Here is a 14,637-nt window from a genome sequence, read left to right as displayed (position 1 = left end):
GTGGAGTTTCCTACTGCATGTATGTTTAAACCCAAATTTAAATTTAGCCCTTATGAGAAGTGGCATCTGAACTGAGCCCAAAGCTAAGAGAAGGAATTTCTTCCACGCAGGAGCAGCCAAGTACCTAAGATATAATCACAGGGTGATGGCAGGCTCTCAAGATTAGGAGGTCTCACTGGACTTCTGGTAAAGATAGCAGAATTTTTAGCAGATTTAGCTAGCTTCCACACTTCTAACTGTGAGATCTTACAGCAGCAGCTCAGAGCTGAATCTAGGAAGCTCCTTAACACTAACTTCTTTCCAAGCAATTTTCTCTTAACCCTTTACACACAAACATACACGCACATACAATCAATGGGCAGCATAATAATGCTACAGTATGACTGCAATACCAAGTCTGCAAGACAATCAGCACTCCTAAAGCAGCCAGTTCCAGTGCTAATCCATGCCTCACCCCACCTGAGCAGCCTGGCCTCTAAACTCCTCTGCTATTTCTCCCTGCATAAGTAGGCAGGGTTACCTAGATATCCCCTCTGCTTTAGGAGGAAAGTAATAGAGAATTAGAAGTGGGCCACGCTTCACTGCCTCCCCACGAGGCAGACAGCACCATACCTTGTTTTCCCCTGCGGAGCTGCTGGGCTTATGCTCCTTAGAAAAGAAGGGGCACCAGGAGGAGGTCCAAAATCTCAGGGTCTCACAGACCACAAGCTGCAGTCTCCAGGATGATGTCCTGGCTTCCTCACAAGACCAGTGCTCTGTTAACGAGAGGAGAGAGGAAAAAAGATTAGATAAGCCAGCAGTTCATAGGCATTTGTATAGAGAACATGGTAATGATTAGCTTGCATCAAAAGAACTGCAGAACTTTTTTTTTTCACTCGTGTTTATTTTAATATTCTTAAAGTCAGGCGCATGCTTTCTCTGCATCTTAGGAATTGGCCAAGTGAGGCAGCACTTGAAATTTCTTTCTTTGTCTCAGAAATAAAAAAAGTATGAAAAACTCAGGAAAGGTTCTCAGTCTCAATGTGCAGGTAACTTTCTTAGGGTTAAAATAACACTATCAAAGGGATATTTCCATGGCAATTCCATAGTTCACTAGTGGTTGTGATTTACCAACCCAATCCAGTCTCTACAAACAACAACATATATAGCCCTGTAGTTAGGATCATAGAATCATAGCATCATCCAATTTCCCTGCAATGAACAGGGACACCACAGCTAGATCAGTTTGCCAGGGCCTTATCCAGCCCCACCTCCAAGGACAGGGCATCAACCACAACACTGTTAGCAATCTGGACTTCGTTTCTGAGCCTGGCATATGATGCACCTCAATACTCAAGAGTGAGAAGAAAAAGAGGATTGAGATGCTCCAGCAGTGTGGGGCACATGCAGCCTGGAGACACGGCAGTGAAGAGAATGTAGAGGGCTTATCTGCTCTGCATACATCTGCATACTTGCCAGTGCCAAGGATAAAGTAGAAAATTGCAAACTGACAAAAAGCTTAATTTCCTCTTCACTGACAAGCAGATAGGCTGACACAAAAACATGCCTCTCATTAGCTCCACAGTTATTTTAACAGTAAATCTTGAGTTATCAAAGATTATGACAGCATTATTGAGTAGAAAGTAATCTAAATTCACTTATTTGCACCCTCCAGCAGATTCTAAGTACAAAATTGCAGGGTACTTTTTTCCCTAAACATGAGCTCTAATTGAAAAAAAAATGATTATTTTCTAGTGCTGAGATTACTGTCTAGTGCTCAACTAGGAAGGAATTAAATAGGATCTGAAAAACAGTTAATTAGAAAGGCACGCTGCAGTTAGAGCAGTTCTGGTTCCTTTTTGCCCAAGTTTTGCAGCAATACTGAAAATCAGCAAGATCAAGAATTGCTGAGAAATTACTTCTGGAATAACTTTTATTATCCAGTGAGCCATATTATGAGATCTCTCGAGTCAAGGGGATTTTTCCTGGTGACTCTAAGGGTAAATCACATGAGCACACTGGGGTAAAAAATTAATGTACGGTACACGAGCTGCAAAACACAGAGACAACACATAAACATCATTGAGTGGCATACAAATCATTTAGAAGGAGATCCCTTTGCTCCTTCCTTGGGTAAGAGGATTGTGAGAGCTCTTGAGTCAAAAGGCACAGAAGCAATTTAGCAACAGACAGAGGTGACCAAAACACACCACTGGATGACCTCCAGCAAGAGCAGCCATAGTAATGTGCTTCACTAAAACACAGGTGGCACATTTCCACCATGCTTCTGTCTAAGAATGGATAGCTTAAGAGTACTCATCCTTCCGTGTCAGTTTACCAGTATCTCAACAGTGAGCTGAATGCTTCTGATCAGAATTTTCCAGATCTGTGTTTGAGTTAATCATAATCTCTAGCAATAATTTTGATGGGTAGATAGGATTAACTCAGCACTAATGTATGTTAATTTTTATTGGAAGAATGAAGCAGTACTCAGCTTTCTAATTCAGGGATAGATTTCCTCATTTACCCAACTACATGTAATGTGCCATAATGTGAGCCCAGGCTAAGTCTCACTTCAGCCTAGAAGAAATGAAACCGAGAAATGCCTGCGTGGCCATTTTCACCTGCACTCTAATCCTAAGGCAGGCCTATAGCAACTGGACAGATCAATCTGATGGGAAATGGTGTTTCACCAGAGGTGTAATGACAAAGGATTGGCACGATATCAAGGAAGGGAAGAAGGTTGCTCGCTCGTATCAGAAGATTCCAGGTTTGCAGGGGAAAGCTCCACCAAGGAGGGATCTCCAGAAAGAGACCCTTCCCCAGGGGCAGTCAGCCCTCAAATGGGGTCTAAGAGAAGTGCAGCCAGGCTCTACCCCTTCTGGTCACACAGCTGAATTGCCTTCACCTGTGCTCCCAGGGCTGACCAGGTCCTTTCCCCAGGTGCTCAACCAGTGGTTCAGGCCATGACTCAACAGTTCCCATACACAGGCATTCGTCTGTAGCTGAACCAAAAAAGCACACTTACCCCAAAGGCAGTATGCAACCCTTATAGCATTTAAAATATTGGTTTACTTGCAGGGGAAACTCTTTTCCAGATCAGAAACCAAATAAAACATTGGGAATTTGACACCCATGCAGTCCGGAAGAAGACAGCAGCAACTCAACAGAAGGTATAACTTGAGTCAGTTGTAACTTTGCAGATAACGTCAGAAAAATACATTTATTTTTTAAATATTGTGCTGGAAAAAACCCACAAATGATTAAAGAAGTTAGTGACCACAATGATGGGTACATTTTGAAAACCAGAGCAGAATACAGTACTCGATTCTTTTAATAACAAACAGCATGTTTCTGATCACTAGCATCAGAGTCAAGCTAAACATTTCAAAACACAGCAGCAAAGACAATAAAAGTTCACAGTCTGGTGTGTCGTACTCAGCAGACTGTAATGCTGCTTTATGCCCACCTCATCTGTTGTCATATCAACATTTTTTCTTGTTACCATCTTCTGCTTGAAACACTATTTCTTGAGATCACTCAGTCATTCAGATTTAGCTAATCGTTCAGCTCTCTTAAGAGACTTTGCATAAGAAATTAAGCAGAAGAGGCAGGAAATCAGCATGGCTGAGCAAGGACCTGCTGGTCAAACTGAGGGAAAAGAAGAAAATGCAGAGGCAGTGAAAGCAGAGACACGTGGCCTGAGAAGAATACAGGAATGCTGTCTGGATGTGCAGAGACGGGATGAGGACAGCCAAGGCACAGATGGAACTGAACTTAGCAAGGGATGTGAAATGGAACAAGAAGGGGTTGTATATGGGTACGCTGGTCAGAAGAGACAGGCAAAGGAGAGTGCAGCCCCTCTGATAAATGAAAAAGGAGAACTGGTTATAATTGACATGGAGAAGGCTGAGATACGCAACAAATTCTTTGCCTCAGTCTTCACTGCCCGTCAGACTTCTCACACCTCTCACATCCCTGCACCTCTAGGTGAGGGTCAGGGGAGCAAAATGCCTCTCTCTCTTAGAGCAGAGCAAGTCAGAGACCACCTCATGAGACTAAATATGTACAAGTCTGTGGGGCCAGACAACATGCATCCAGGGTTCTGAAGGAACTGGCTGACATGCTTGCCAAGCTACTGTCCATCTAATTTGAAAAGACATGAGGCAGCAGTGTGCCCTTGCAGCTCAGAAGGCCAACAGCATTCTGGGTTGCACCAACAGAGGGGTGGCAACAGGTTGAGGGAGCAGATTGTCCCCCTCTACTGAGCCCTTGTAAGTCCCCATCTGGAGTACTGCATCCGGGTCTGAGGCTCCCAACACAGGAAAGATTTACAACTGTTGGAGTTAGTCCAGAGGAGGACCATGAGGATGATCAGAGGACTGGAGCAGCTCTCATAAAGAAAGGCTGAGGGAGCTGGGCTTGTTTATCTTGGTGAAGAAAAGACTCCAGGGAGACCGGACTGACTTTATACTAAAAGACAGGAGGGAGAGTTAGGCTAAATGCTAGGTGAAAATTCTTTACTCAGAGGGTGGTGAGGCACTGGCAGAGGCTGCCCAGAAAAGATATGGATGGCATCCTTGGAGGCATTCAAGTCCAGGCTGTGTGGGGCGCTGGACAGCCTGCTCTAGTGGTTGGCAATTCTGCCCATGACAAGGAGGCTGGAAGTAGATAATCAAAGAATCATTTGAGTTGGAAGGGACCATTAAAGGTAATCTAGCCCAACTCTCCTGCAATGAACAGGGGCACCTACAGCTAGATCACGGTGCCCAGAGCCCTGTCCAGCCTGACTTGAATGTCTCCAAGGACATTCAAGGCATCCTCCACATCCCAGCCACCCTGTTCCAGTGTCTCGCCACCTTTACTGTAAAAAACCTTTTCCAAATCCAATCCAAAACTCCCCTCTTTTAGTATGAAACCATTTCCCCTTGACCAATCAGAAGCCCTTCTTACTTATAGCCTCCTATATATGATCTTTGAAGTTCCTTGCAACCGAAGCCATCGTGTGATTCTATGATTTGTTCCCTTTAGAGAACTTAGTCAAGTAACTCGTTATTCTAGAGTGCTTAATACCAACAACTCCCACAGAAACATCACTGAGGAAACTGCATTTGAAACCTATACCTAACTGGCTTTCTTATAGAAGAAGCAGTTTAGTGATTTCATGGTATTCCCTCTCCCCTTCTCTTTTTGTCAATACAAAGCTGGAGGGCAGCGTGATGAATACAAGTGGCTGGCTGTACCACGCCTGCCTGTTCTTCTCATCAAGAAAAAGAGTAAAAGGGCTATTAATCTCTGGAGAACACAAAATAAAAGTTGCTGCTATCTGACAGGCTAGCAGCCTGTCTGCCTGCAAAAGCTGCTAATTCATACAATGCTTGCATGATATTAGCAACTTTTGGTTTTAGTGTACAGTTACAGGTAATGCCATGTGTAGAACGAACGCACAGAAGACTCCGATAGATGGCTGGCAAACATTCACCTTGTTGGCACTTATTAGTAAAGGCCATAAATACAGTAATGAGTGAAAATGAGTCAGAATGAAAATATATTAGTGTTCAACTCGATGATTTTCCACTTATACCAGGGAGGAGACTCTGCAGATGAGGCCTCTGGAGGTCAGTCAGAAAGGATTCCTGGCTCTTCCCCAAGCTCCCTGTGTGATCTTGTCTAAGCTATTTTTTCTTCCATACCTCAAGCCTCTGTCTAGCTGTAAAATGCACTGTAAATCTCTCTTGGAAAAACAAAAGGACAGCACTTAGGTCAGATTAACCAACTACACGAATTCACAATAGAGAGCAATGAGCTAGGGTTAGACCTGCTATGAAAATAAGAGACCTTCTTTTTCATAACAGGTCTTGGAAGTTGTAAGGGACCACCAGCTCATGAATCAGCCACGTAATCTGAAAAATACTAACACCTCACTGGGATGCAGGCTGGAGCAGAACATGCAAGCATGCAGGAGTCCTTCATCTGCCAGCAATGCCTCAGCTGAAGAACTGGCTTCTCACTTTGGGTACATTTTAGGGAAGTTGAGGCACCAGAAAGACTTCTGAGTAAGACAAGAGAGGGAGACCAGAAGCCCAGAACAGCCACCCTACATGAAAGGCCTGAATTAATTGCTGTCACGTAGCCAAAAAGAAAAAGCAGGCTGAGGAAGGGAGGAGTAAAATAACAGTGTTCGAGGCTGTTGCAAGATGGAGCAAATAATCTTTCAAATATCTTTGGTGGTTAGGAAAAGAAATAAAAAGTTTAAACTGCAATAACAGAAATTTATGTTCAAACATTATGGGAAAAAATTCTCTAACAGGAAGGGTGGTAAAGCACCAGAATAAATTGCCCTGGGAAACTGTGAAGCATCCACCTTTGGAGAGCTGTAAGAACAACTTATGCAAACATCTCTCAGAAATAACACTGGGACAGTTTATCTTGCCTTGCAGCATGATAAACCCTGATCTTTCAAAATCCATTCAGCCTGTGATTCTGTGATAGTATCTGTGCAGACGTCGTGTGTTTGTACGGCACCTAGCCCTTTTCTTTATTCTTGAAAGACGAACAGTAATTACTAATTAGTTTTATAATAATTATATTTCAACACACACGAGTTTTATGCAACTTCTATATTACTCAAACTCTAACTTCATTTTCAACAAAAACAGTTTCTCTAGTTTCCCTGCTGAGACAGAGTATCTGTTAGGAACAATTGTTCATTTTTCAGCGAATTTGCAAAATCATTTCACACAGCTTTGATCAACAGTGGGAAGAAAGATCACTACTGCTCTGCCAATAAAGTTTTTTTCATTTTCACATACTCTTCTATGCTGGAAAGAGGAAAATAAATACATAAAACTTCCTAAATTACCTACTCTGCTTCTTAAAAACTGAACATAGCAAGGTCATTCATTCATTGTCAAATACCTTTTTGCCTTACCTCAATCAATCTGAAAATGAAAGCACCGTAACTCCACGTTAAATTGGCTCTTGATTCATGTGAGATTTACCATTAAAATGAAAAGAAAACCATTTCGTTCTTAACATGTGTATTTCAGCAACAGTTCAGGCTTTTACACTCTTATACTATTATCTCTGTTCAAGTCCTAAAGTCGTGTTCGCTCTCTTGGCAGCCTTATTTCATGTGCATGTAGAGGCAAACCCCCTGACTGGAATAAAAATGTTGCAATAAAAGAGTAGTCAGGTTGCTAACAGGAAAATTGAGTGGCCATGTTATTTTCCCCCTCACAGGTATTACTGGTTGTTTCTATTTAGTTCAGTGTTTTATTATTAAACTGACACCAAAATCCCAGTAGGCAATAATAAATTTAAGCACTGTTTCATTTGTTGAAGTCTCAGATACACCCTTATGCCTGGCAGCAAAGGATGTGATTCACTTCACTTCTTGTCTTTTTAGGATTCTGTACTGCATCTAGATGTCTGCCCAATGAAAGAAAAACAATCAGAGCCCATCTCTGCTTCAGTGTAAATCTGACGAGGGAGTTGAATCCCATCAGACTTCCAAATTGGAAGTAGACTTACCAGGTAATGCAGTTTGACACAGTGATCCACCATCAGCTTATAAGGGGGCCTGGATAAAGAACAATATGCAGACAGCGTGCCAGTTACACACTGACTTCCCAGGTATTGTATTGCTGGTCCACATATAGTTTGCTATATTCCCATGTTATAGAAGAAACGTTACAAACTCTCTTTTTTTCTTTTTATAATGACTATTAAGAAAAAAAACCAGTATTTTTCCCACCCTAAGGCTGCAGAAGGGTCCCTAGAAAGCAGCTTCTGATATCATATTAAATATAGAATGGAATAGTACAGTTGTAAGGGCCCCATAAAAATCTCTACGTCCAACCACATGACACTGCAGGGCTAACCAAAAGTTACAGCATGTTATTGAGGGCACTGACAGGTCCAGGGCCCCAACCACCTTGCAAGGAAGCCTGTTTCCAATGTCTGACCACCCTCACAATACAGAAATGTTTCCTAAAACCCAGAGCCTGACCCAACTTGTCCATTAAGCCAATAAGAATCCATTGACAAACAGTATTAAAACCAAAGTCATTAAAGCTTTTTATCCTTTAAAATTCAGAAGGTAAATCACAATTAAATGCAATTTTAGTTAATACTGAGTCAAGAACAAGGGAAGGAGAAGTTAGAGAGTACTTAGGTAGGTTAAATACATTCAGGTCAGGCTAACATATACAAAAACCTGAGGAAGACTGGTGAAAGCCCCCCAGCAATTGCTTATCTGATGAAATCTCTGGAGGACTAATAACATGCCAGAAGACTGCAGAAGGGAGAAAATGGTGATCACACATACAAAAGGAGCAGAAATAGACTGAGAATTTGCAAGCCTCACAGCATATGTCATTCATCAAAAAATATAATGGCATGAAATAATTAACTAATCTATGTGTAAACACTGAGAATAAGTCCACAAGTGGCAGTTAGAGTGAACCCAAGTTAAGAGAAAGTAATGTAATACTATTCTAGTTTTTCTCTATTATATTGTATCAAGTCTTATGATTATGCAGAGGCACAGATAACACAAAAGTTTACATTAGTAAAGCTTATGGTATTTTCTTATAATCTCACTGATGGCTGCCTAGATTAAAATGCAAAAGGTCAGGTACAAAACTGGTTAGAAAAGAGAATGCTTCTCAAATACTTATCTATGCTTAACGTAAATGGAAGCGAGGATTCTCCCAAAGATGCCACGGGATTTTTACTACAACCATATGAATGACCAGGCAGCTAATAGTCAGGAGAATTGGGAGTGAGGCTATTAATTGATAAATGGCATGAAGATAAGGGGAGAATCACTACACTGGAGACCAAACTTGATTCTCCACAAGTAATAGAGCTGGTTTGTAAAGAAGAGGATGCTGTTCCATAATGACAAGTACACAGGAATGAATGATCAGCCATTAGAATATCTGACAGCTAATGGCTGGGTGGCAGGTTTGCATAAAGGGATGCAGCAGTGCTGCCAGCCTGAGTCAGCGGGTCATCCTCTGAAAAAAGTTTATGTCACAATGGGATGTACAGTCAGCCTGGGAGTGACATTTTCAGTCTACTTCAGACATGGGGCATAATGTTTAATTTTAGGGTGCTGCATTTCAAGAAAGAAGAGGAGGTCTGGAACTGGCTGAAAGCCTGGGCATGGAATGCTTAGCCTGCAGAAAGGAATATATAAGCCAGACAGAATACTAAACAAAAAGATACTGCAGAAAGGACAGAAAACTTACTCTAAAGATACGTGATGTATGAAGTTAATGGGGATTAAATTTCATGACAGAATACTCAAGAATTAATAAAATCAAATATTCTCAAGTTTGGGATAGTAGAAGTCAATAATACATTGACTGGCGAGAGCTCATCACTGTAGATGTCTAAGAACGAGCAGAAGAACATCTGTGAGATCTCAAGTACGAGTTGTCTGGCCTTGTATTGAGGTAGAAATTAAACAGTCTGTTGAGATCCCATTTAGTTCCATTTCCTTGGCATTCAGCATTTTTAAACAATAAAAAGACAAAAGCTCACAGCTTCTATAAATCACACACAATTCACTTTTGTATGCTCAGAGTAGCGTTGCACAGTGTACACTCGGGCACTAGGAGGAAAGAAAAAGAAATAAACCAAATCACTAGGACTTTTTCTGTGGGAGAGTGACACTGGCTCTTTTACAGCCGTAAGGCGTCACAGAAGGCCAACAAATGAAGATTGCAGGCTCCTATCCTAACCACCCTTCAATGTGCCCTAGTTCCAGAACTGTCTTCTACAGGTAGGTGTTCAAAAGCTTCTTTCCTTCCAAGTGTGAATTATCCACCAACAGGGGTGAACATAACAACTTCTTCAGAGAACTAATATGCGTGGTGAAGAAAAAGTATAAATTAAGAAAGTGAAAAAAAGGAAGGAAAGGAGTCCTCCAAAGACAAAACAGACAAGGTGACATGAAGTGGAAAGTCAATGGGAAGACAAACAATGTGTTTTTACTAAAGCTGTTAATTCACTCTTCACATCTCCCACTCAAGTCATCAATCACAACATAAACTAAATAGAGCTGAGAGCACAGCTGCTTGCCTGCCACTGTAAATGAACCTTCTGTATATGGAGTACTGCTCCAGCAAGCTGGCGTCTTCAGAGGAAAAAACCTCAGCTAGAAAAATAAACAAATCAGGTACCACAATCCTCCTCCCTATACTTTTTTCCCAACGAATATATGCTACTAAGTTTTAACCCCTTACTGCTTGCTAACTAAACCAACTAAAACCTGCTTTCTCTTTTCTTGTAAAATTCTTCCTTCCTTAACAGTCAGAGCTGAGGAAAGAGGTGAAGGGAGAGATCCAGCATGAAGCAAGAAATGTTTGCTTTTCTAAGTCAACTCTTAAATCTTAACTCTTTTAAGCAAGCATTTTGACTGTAGAAACATTGCCTATAGAAGGACTGTTGAGCAGAAAACTTGACAGCAGCAGGTACTAAACAGAAAGCCATCTTAGTCAGACATTGTGGAAAGCTGCAGGAAGAGTCAGCAAGTGTCAAGACTGGCCTGTTGCCCTGCTTGGCGCTTTGGACAGAACGGCTGTGTATTGCAGAGTCTTCATTCACCTTCTAAACATATAGCAACTGAAGGGAAATCTGTATCTCTACAACAGCTGAAATTCCTGCTTGGAAGTCAGGAGCGTTTGGGGTATACCAAGAATAAATACCTAGATGCATAAAGAGTCTTGCAAAGAGCAAAATTTGTTCTGTAAGGAATATTTGTCAGCTACTACGATGCACGTATTTTACACTTTTTCCAAGCCTATGCTTACTGCTGTGTCAAATTAAACTATATAGATGTTACACATTTGGTCAGTTGCTCACAGATCCTGATGGTGACACGCAGGGATCTACCATGAATCTACACCTTACCTCTGTGCCACAAGACATACAGTGAAACATTTTGCCACTTACAGTCCACTGGCTTGGCACTTCGGGTTTTGAACAGCATGTGCTGGTGCAGTGGCTTTAGGAAGTCATGAGAGAGAAAATGCAGGAAAAATAGGCTGCCTCCCTAAACCTCTTGAGCCTGTTGTCAGGCCTTCTGCGATTCAGAAAGACTTGGCTTTTTTCTTGGCATCATTCCTGAGCAGCACTCTCTCCAGCACTGTTTTATCTACTCACACAAACAGAGCCGTCTCCCCCTGCATATAAATACACAAGGAAGATTTCTAGTTGAACTATTCTCTCCAAGAGCTACTAAAAGTAAAGGCAGCATGAATTAAAAGCAGACATCAACTCTAAGAAAAACATGGCAACAAGGATAGCTGGGTCTGGAAATTTGAGGAGGTGCTCTGTTTTGCTTCATGAGCAAGACAGCAATGCTTCCAGGTAGAGTACCAATAAATGAAAGTAATCATAGACTTTGAGGCAGAAACTATCATTCAGAATGCGAAGTATTATCTTTGTTTTACGCCTTAAAATCATACTGAAACTATATAGTTTTGAATAAGAAAGGGTGGATCATGTCTAGCTCCCATTACATACAAAATGGACATGTACTGTACAGGTTTTTTTTTTAAATTTAAAATCATGTAACTCCAGGGTATATTTTGGGGCATGTTTAGACAATAGCATGGATAAAGTTTGACAAATACTGGATCAAAATTAATTGCAGACTTTTTGTAAGAACAGAATACTGCATAATTACTTATTCTAAACTTCAGCAGCAATGCACTGAAAAGATATGGAAATCACAACATATGATTTAAAGAAGAAACAAAATCACAGAGGAAGAGTAAAGTAAGGCTTTTGTTGGCTATGAATGTGGCTCAGATTGCCCTAGAAATACTATTTTATGACACAAGAGAAGTTAATCACATATTCCCAAATATAAATGCCATCATTAGCAGCATGTTGGGTACAATTGTAAATCTATGTAGGGAGATGCAAATGCAAGTTTTGAAGAAATGTGGAGGTTACCTTTGCAGATGGTGTTGTGTTCCTTCTTTAATCCAAGAAATGCTACAGAACAGGTATGCAGCAACATTTCTCCATTTGCATGATACCATACAGTTGCTTATTTTAGAGGGTGCTGCACAAGCTATCAGAGTCTCTCCTAAAAGGTTTTCAAAGTTGGAATACTATGGATAGAAAACAGGAAGGTAGAGAAGACCTAGTTTGAGTAAAATGGTCTTCTGGGAGGTAGATACTGTTAAAAGGATGAAATCCGGACTTCACTGAAGTCAAGGTTAGTAAGAGAGGGAGTACAGCATCTAATCACATCTGTAATTAGGAAGTTACTTTTCATACCTCCGAGAATCCTGGAATGAGTTAACAACAAAAAACATATTGAATTCAAATCAACTTACAAACTCCACTAGCTTTCCTGAGGCTAACATCAGCCCTTTCCATTCCTGTTATGTCACACAGTTTGCTTTGGCTAATCTCAGTTCCATGGGCTTAATCAGAAATAGGCATTTCCTGCCATGTTTTTGTTTGTTTGCCTTTTCCTGTGGGTGATTAGAGTGTCTTTGTAACTACTTGCATTACAGATTAAATACCACTTGCAGGTGTGCTGAAGTAATCACATTTTGCTGAATGTTTATTAAAATAGTAATTGCTTTCATTTCCTCATATACACAGTGCACACACTATTTGTTGTATAAAGTTATGTTAAAATAAAGAAGAAGAACTACAAACCTTTACAGACATGGAAAACCTCACTTAGTCTTCAGCTCAACTGCACATAGCAATTGTAGATGGAAACAGCTTGTTACTGCAGAAGCTGGTATCCTTGAATAATTTTAAGCACTTTGAAAACCTTTTGCCAGTACTTCACAAATAGTAGCAGCATTTGGGATGCCTAGGAAGCTTTACTTGCACAAATACTGAATTAATCTGGCGCTCAGGAAAAATATTCAATGCCTGTCACAGGGCTTACCATATTGTTCTTTCTAATACATGACCGAAAAACTTCAGGAGTCCAAGTCTCCTTTTTGCATGGTGATGTGCAGTCTCCTGATTGATGAAACCTGTCGAGAGCTCTGAAGTGCCTGCACTCCATCTCTCCCAGTCCCAGTGATTCTCAATTTAAACAGTCCCTTTTTTTTTTTTTTCTTCAAACAATTGCCCTCCTTGTCAGAGATGTTATCTGGCTAGTAGAAGAATGCCAAATGCTTTGAGTTCATGTAGACCTCTCCACCCACAAAGTCCTGATTAGAAATTTGCTGATTAGAGCAAATAAGTCATGTTGTACAGTTTATGCAAACAAAAGTTGCACAACAGAATTTAGAAGCGTTACAATGGCCAGGTACTAAACAGAATCTGCTCCATTCCCCTTGTTTGATTATGCCCCTCAAAACTGAATAATGGTTTTTTATGTGTCTAATTCCCTTCATCAGTGGCAATATAATTTCCAACGTCAGTTCTTGGTTTTGACAATAGAACAGGGTTGTTTTGATATCATACCATATCATAGCTCACTGAGCATGCTCATGTGGGAGATACCTCTGCTAAGCAAAACAAAGCTCATAGGAAATGCATGACTGGGCAGGTATTAGCTGAAAAGACATGTACATGATGACGCAGATCTTGTCCTAAGGAAATTAATTTATTCCTGGGAATCACTTCTTCCAATTTCAAATGCAGCAAGCGCTGAGCCCACAGTACCATACCACTGATACCAACAAAGCATAACCTAGCAGGGAAAAAACATCAATGCTTCTATTCATGCATACCTAGTCTCAGAAAGCTGAGGTGGAGTGCGTCTTCATCACATCTCCACGACAAGCAAGAAGCAGGTATTCAGACAGCCTTCTGGTGTCACTGGCTGGCGAGTGGGTCCAAAAAGGATGCCACTACTCAATCACTAGTCATCTCTGGTTCAGGAGCTTCTTTGTCAAGAAAAAAAAAAAAAGTATCATTAGTTCTTTAGTCCTGTGTCATTACCATTCTTTCATTAGCTTACCTGTTACTAAAATTTTAACATTAACTGAACTGTACTAGATTTATCTTGAAACAGATTTTCAAGATCATTTAAATCATTGGAACCCTCATAAGCCAACGTGACAGATAAGATCACAGAATGGCCTGGGTTGAAAAGGACCACAATGCTCATCCAGTTCCAACCCCCTGCTGTGTGCAGGCCGCCAACCAGCAGACCAGGCTGCCCAGAGCCACATCCAGCCTGGCCTTGAATGCCTCCAGGGATGGGGCATCCACAGTCTCCTTGGGCAACCTGTTCCAGTGCCTCACCACCCTCTAGGTGAAAAGCTTCCTCCTGATATCTAAAACCTAAGCCTGCCCTGTCTCAGTTTAAAACCATTCCCCCTTGTCCTATCACTATCCACCCTTGTAAACAGTCATTCCCCCTCCTGTTTATCCGCTCCCATCAAGTACTGAAAGGCTACAATGAGGTCTCCATGGAGCCTTCTCTTCTCCAAGCTAAACAATCCCAGTTCCCTCTTTTCCTCATAGGGGAAGTGCTCCAGTCCCCTGATCATCTCTGTGGCTCTCCTCCGGACCCTCTCCAACAGCTGTCTGTCTTTCATGTACTGGGGGCTCCAGACCTGGACGCAGTACTCCAGATGGGGCCTCACAAGAGTAGAGAGGGACAATCCTGCCCCTGCTGGCCACCCCTCTTCTGATGGAAGATTGTTTCAGACA

At 41.4% G+C, this 14,637-nt stretch overlaps 1 protein-coding gene across 6 annotated transcripts in view; it reads right to left on the bottom strand.

The window, feature by feature from the left end:
• LOC146544208 (uncharacterized) overlaps window positions 1–14,637 on the bottom strand; it is an 88,323-nt gene that overhangs the window by 46,721 nt on the left and 26,965 nt on the right. For all 6 annotated transcript variants that reach the window (XM_085223896.1, XM_085223899.1, XM_085223898.1 and 3 more), the window contains exons 9-10: window positions 13,710–13,865; window positions 613–755 (exon numbers count right to left, since the gene is read on the bottom strand). The gene's annotated coding sequence lies outside the window, so the exon portion shown is untranslated. The remainder of the gene's footprint in view (window positions 1–612; window positions 756–13,709; window positions 13,866–14,637) is intronic.

The sequence above is a fragment of the Meleagris gallopavo genome, chromosome 5, assembly GCF_905368555.1.
Source record: "Meleagris gallopavo chromosome 5, MGAL_WU_HG_1.1, whole genome shotgun sequence".
NCBI lineage: Eukaryota > Metazoa > Chordata > Aves > Galliformes > Phasianidae > Meleagris > Meleagris gallopavo.
The sequence above is the reverse complement of the archived record's forward strand: the minus strand, read 5'-3'. Positions and strand labels throughout refer to the sequence as shown.